The sequence below is a fragment of the Sciurus vulgaris genome (assembly GCF_902686455.1).
Source record: "Sciurus vulgaris genome assembly, chromosome: 14".
Taxonomy (NCBI): domain Eukaryota; kingdom Metazoa; phylum Chordata; class Mammalia; order Rodentia; family Sciuridae; genus Sciurus; species Sciurus vulgaris.
Window position 1 is genome coordinate 51942465 of NC_136475.1, and position 6224 is coordinate 51948688.

Sequence of the window (6224 nt, forward strand, 5' to 3'; positions counted from 1 at the left end):
ATCCATTCATCAACTAAAGGGCATCTAGGTTGGTTCCACAATCTGGCTATGGTGAATTGAGCAGCAATGAACATTAACGTGGCTGTATCTCTGTAGTACGCTGATTTTTAAATCGTTTGGGTATAGGCCAAGGGTGGGATAGGTGGGTCAAATGGTGGTTCCATTCCAAACTTTCTGAGGAATCTCCATACTGCTTTCCAGAGTGGCTGCACTAATTTGCAACCCCACCAGCGATGTATGAGTGTACCTTTTTCCCCACATCCTCGCCAACACCTATTGTTGCTTGTGTTCTTGATAACCGCCATTCTAATTGGGGTGAGATGAAATCTTAGGGTAGTTTTGATTTGCATTTCTCTTATTACTAGAGATGTTGAACATTTTTTCATATATCTATTGATTGCTTCTATATCTTCTTCTGTGAAGTGTCTGTTCATTTCCTTAGCCCATTTGTTGATTGGATTATTGTATTCTTGGTGTAGAGTTTTTTGATTCTTTATAGATCCTGGAAATTAGCACTCTATCTGAAGTATGAGTGGCAAAGATATTCTCCCATTCTGTAGGCTCTCTCTTCACATTACTGATAGTTTCCTTTGCTGAGAGAAAGCTTTTTAATTTGAATCTATCCCAGTTATTGATTCTTGCTTTTATTTCTTGTGCTATGGGAGTCCTGTTAAGGAAGTCTGATCCTAAGCCAACAAATTGAAGGTTTGGACCTACTTTTTCTTCTATAATCTGCAGGGTCTCTGGTCAGATTCCGAGGTCCTTGATCCATTTTGAGTTGAGTTTTGTGCAGGGTGAGAGATAGGGGTTTAATTTCATTCTGTTGCATATGGTTTTCCAGTTTTCCCAGCACCATTTGTTGAAGAGGCTATCTTTTCTCCATTGCATATTTTTGGCCCCTTTGTCTAGTATGAGAAAATTGTATTTATTTGGGTTTGTGTCCATGTCCTCTATTCTGTACCATTGATCTACCTGTCTATTTTGGTACCAATACCATGCCGTTTTTGTTACTATTGCTGTGTAATAGAGTTGAAGATCTGGTATTGCGATACCCCCTGCTTTGCTCTTTCTACTGAGGATTGCTTTAGCTATTCTGGATTTTTTATTCTTCCAGATGAATTTCATAATTGCTTGCTCTATTTCTGTAAGGTACATCATTGGGATTTTAATTGGAATTGCATTGAATCTGTATAGCACTTTAGGTAGTATGGCCATTTTGACAAAATTAATTCTGCCTATCCAAGAACATGGGAGATCTTTCCATCTTCTAAGGTTTCCTTTAATTTCTTTCTTTAGTGTTCTGTAGTTCTCATTGTAGAGGTCTTTCACCTCTTTTGTTAGATTGATTCCCAAGTATTTTATTTTTTTTGATGCTATTGTGAATGGGGTAGTTTTCCTAATTTCTTTTTCTGAAGATTCATCACTTATGTATAAAAATGCATTGGATTTATGAGCATTGATCTTGTAACCTGCTACTTTACTGAATTCACATATGAGTTCTAAGACTTTTCTGGTGGAATTTCCAGGTTCCTCTAAATATATAATCATGTCATCAGTGAACAGGGATTGTTTGAGTTCTTCTTCTCCAATTCGTATCCGTTTAATTTCTTTGGTTTGTTTAATTGCTCTGGGTAGAGTCTCAAGGACGATGTTGAATAGAAGTGGTGAAAGAGGGCATCCCTGCCTTGTTCCAGTTATTAGGGGGAATGCTTTCAGTTTTTCAACATTTAGAATGATATTGGCCTTGAGTTTAGAGTAGATGGCCTTTACAATGTTAAGGAATGTTCCCACTACCCCACTTTTTTCTAGTGTTTTGAGCATGAAGGGGTGCTGTATTTTATCGAATGCTTTTTCTGCATCTATTGAAATAATCATGTGATTCTTAACTTTTAGTCTGTTGATATGGTGAATGACATTTATTGATTTCCGGATGTTGAACCAACCTTGCATCCCTGGGATAAAACCCACTTGATCATGGTGCACTATCTTTTTTTTTTTTTTTTTTTCTCTCTCCTCTGTCTAATTCAAAGTGCCTCTATTCTTCCCTAGCCACACCCCTTATTTTGAATTAGCATTCACATATGAGAGAAAAAGAATTGGTCTTTGGTTCTGTGGGACTGGCTTATTTCACTTAGCATGATATTCTCCAGTTCCATCCATTTACTAACAAATGCCAAAATTTCATTCTTCTTTAAGACTGAATAATATTCCATTATGTATATATACTGCAATTTTGTTATCCATTCATCTATTGAAGGGCACCTAGGTTGGTTCCATAATTTAGCTATTGATAAATTGAACATTTATAAACATTGATGTTTCTGTGTCATTGTAGTATGCTGATTTTAAGTCCTTTGGGTATAAGCCTAGGAGTGGGACAATTGGGTCAAATGATAGTTCCATTTCAAGTTGAAATATTTTCTTAATTCTACTTTTATTTTTGACCCATGGACTCTTTAATATTGTTTTGTTTAATTTACAAATATACTCTTTTTTCAGTTATCTTATTGTCAATGATGTTTTCATAAAATGTTTATTGAGATGAATTATTTACCATAAAATATGATCCCATATTCTGAAAGTATAAAATTCAGTGCTTTGTTTTGTTCTTAGTGTATTTACAATGTGTTGAGAAATAAGAGAAAGAAGTGGGGGAGATTGGATATTAGAGGGAAGATCAGTGGAGTAGAAGAAGGAGATTGAGGGGGAGGGAGAAACAACAGGAAAGGGGAGGAAATGCAGAATATATTTAGCAAAATGACATTATATGCATATGTAAATATATACAGGGTCTTTCACCTTTATATGTATGTGAATAAATGAATGAGTCAGGGTAGGATCACTGGAAGAGAGATGAAGCTCAGGGGAGGAGGAGCAAAAGTACTAAAATGGAGTGGATCAGATGCCGTGCATGTATGATTTGGTCGGGACAAACCCAGCTACTATGTACAACTGTCATGCTACACTACTGTGACGACGACTACTACTACTACTACTACTACTACTAATAATAATAATAATAGTAATAAATAGCCCTTCCATTTACTAAGAATGGTACTTCTACATGAGATTTGGATTATTTATCCTTGAACTTCCCCAGGAATCTTATATAACAAATTAATCATCTGCCCCTTCATAGACTTCCTCTCAACTATTTAGTTTTATGAGACCCAAGTAATAAATGGCACCCTCCTTAAATTCAGGGATACAATTAGTCCTTGAGTTTACAAACCCATTCAATGTTTATTTCCCCAGTCCCATGGGTATTCAGTGTTCACTTCTCCAGTCCCATGGGTATGACCGAAGTTAATGTACTAGGTAATATGGAATAATCCCCATAATCGTCTGTAAAGTAAGAGGTGTCCTTGTGGAAAAGTCAAACAGAAACCCTCCGAAAATGGCCCTCACTTGTGAAAGAAAAATACACAAACAAACAAAGGTAATATCCTGGGGATAATAATGCCACCATTAAAGCTCTAAAGAATGCAAGATTGGTGATTCCTATGATATCTGTATTTATATTGCTTTATATAAATTAAAGAAACTCAATGGATCCTAAAGAATGAGGGTAGACTGCTGAAAATTCAACTAAGAATTAGCTCTCATTTCAGCTTCCATACAGGATGTGGTATCATTGTCAGAACAAATTACTAAGTATATATTCACTGATTTAGTGAATGCATTTGTTACCATTCCTATTAGAAAAAGAATATCAGAAGCAATGCACATTGACATGGATTAGAACATAATATTCATTTACATTTTTTTCTTAAGCCTGAATTAATATCTCATAATTTGAAATAATATTATCCTGAGATATCTGGATCAATTGGACATTCCATAAAACATTACATTGATCCATTATATGAGTAGCATCCTATAGCTGAGAATTAGCATACAAAAGAAAAAAATTAACATATTCTTAATTATATGCTCTTATATTTTACAGTAATTTTTTCATTGTGTGTTAGTTTGACTCTTCCAAAAAGGAGATCCCAAGGAGATATTAAAGCTGCAAGATTTTATTAGAGTAGAATTCATCTCCCATGTTACATATAGATGTCTTACCAAAGCCAACCCTTGCTTGCACTATCTTTTTAATATATTTTTGTATGCGATTTGCTAAAATTTTGTTGAGAATTTTTGCTTCGATTTCATTAAGGATATTGGTCTGAAATTTTCTTTCCTCGATGTGTCTCTGTCTGGTTTAGGTATCAGGGTGATATTGGCTTCATAGAATTAGTTTGGGAGAGTTCCCTCCTCTTCTATTTCATGGAATACTTTGAGGAGTATTGGAATGAGCTCTTCTTTAAAGGTTTTGTAGAACTCGGCTGAGAACCCCTCTGGTCCTGGACTTTTCTTTGTTGGTAGGCTTTTGATGACCTCTTCTATTTCATTGCTTGAAATTGATTTATTTAAGTTGTGTATGTCCTCTTCGTTCAGTTTAGGTAATTCATATGTCTCTAGAAACTTGTTGATGTCTTTGAGGTTTTCTGTTTTGTTGGAGTATAGATTTTCAAAATAGCTTCTAATTATGTTTTGTATTTCACTCGTGTCTGTTGTGATATTTCCTTGTTCATTCTGAATTTTTGTAATTTGAGTTTTCTCCCTCTTTCTCTTTGTTAGTGTGGCTAAGGGTTTATCAATTTTGTTTATTTTTTCAAAGAACCAACTCTTTATTTTGTTAATTTTTTCGATTGTTTCTTTTGTTTCAATTTCGTTGATTTCAGCTCTGAATTTCACTATTTCCTGTCTTCTACTACTTTTGGTGTTGGTCTGATCTTTTTCTAGGGTTTTAAGCTGTAGTGTTAAGTCGTTTATTTGTTGATTTCTACTTCTTTTGTTGAATGCGCCCCATGAAATAAATCTTCCTCTAAGTACTGCTTTCATAGTGTCCCAGACTTTTGATATAATGTGTCATTGTTCTTGTTTACTTCTAAGATTTTTTTTATTTCCCTCCTGATGTCTTCTGTTATCCATTCATCATATAATAGTGTATTATTTAATCTCCAGGTATTGGAGAAGTTTCTGTTTTTTATTCTGCCATTTATTTCTAATTTCAATCCATTATGATCTGATAGAGTACAAGGTAGTATCTCTATTCTTCTTGTATTTGCTAACAGTAGATTTGTGGCATAAAATATGGTCTATTTTAGAGAAGGATCCATGTGCTGCTGAGAAGAAAGTGTATTCATTCTTTGTTGGATGGTATATTCTATATAAGTCGGTTAAGTCTAAATTGTTGATTGTGTTATTGAGATCTATGGTTTCTTTATTCAATTTTTGTTTGGACGATCTATCCAGTGGTGAGAGAGGTGTGTTAAAATTGCCTAGTATTATTGTGTTGTGGTCTATTTGATTTCTGGAATTGAGAAGGATTTGTTTGACGTACATGGATGAGCCAATGTTCAGCACATAGATATTTATGATCGTTATGTCTTGCTGATTTATGCTTCCCTTAAGCAGTATGTAATGTCCTTCTTTATCCCTTCTGACTAGTTTTGGCTTGAAGTCCACATTATCTGAAATGAGGATGGATACTCCAGCTTTTTTGCTGTGTCCGTGTGCATGGTATGTTTTTTTCCATCCTTTCACTTTTAGTCTATGGGTATCTCTTTCTATGAGATGAGTCTCTTGCAAGCAGCTTATTGTTGGATTTTTCTTTTTAATCCAATCTGCCAGTCTATGTCTTTTGATTGATGAATTCAGGCCATTAACATTCAGGGTTATTATTGTGATATGATTTGTATTCCTAGTCATTTGACTCATTTTTGTTTTTTGACATGATTTAGTTTCCCCTTTATTTGACAATTCCTTTAGGCTAATTCCTCCCGTTGCTGATTTGCATTGTTGTTTTTCATCTCTTCCTCATGGAATATTTTGCTGAGAATGTTCTGTAATGCCGGCTTTCTTTTTGTAAATTCCTTTAGCTTTTGTTTATCATGGAAAGATCTTATTTCATCATCAAATCTGAAAGTAAGTTTTGCTGGGTATAAGATTCTTGGTTGGCATCCATTTTCTTTCGGGGCTTGGTAAATGTTGTTCCAGGCCCTTCTAGCTTTTAGGGTCTGGATTGAAAAATCTGTTGATATTCTTATTGGTTTCCCCCTGAATGTAATTTGATTCTTTTCTCTTGCGGCTTTTAAAATTCTGTCTTTATTTTGTATGTTAGGTATTTTTATAATAATGTGCCTTGGTGTGGGTCTGTTGTAATTTTGTATATT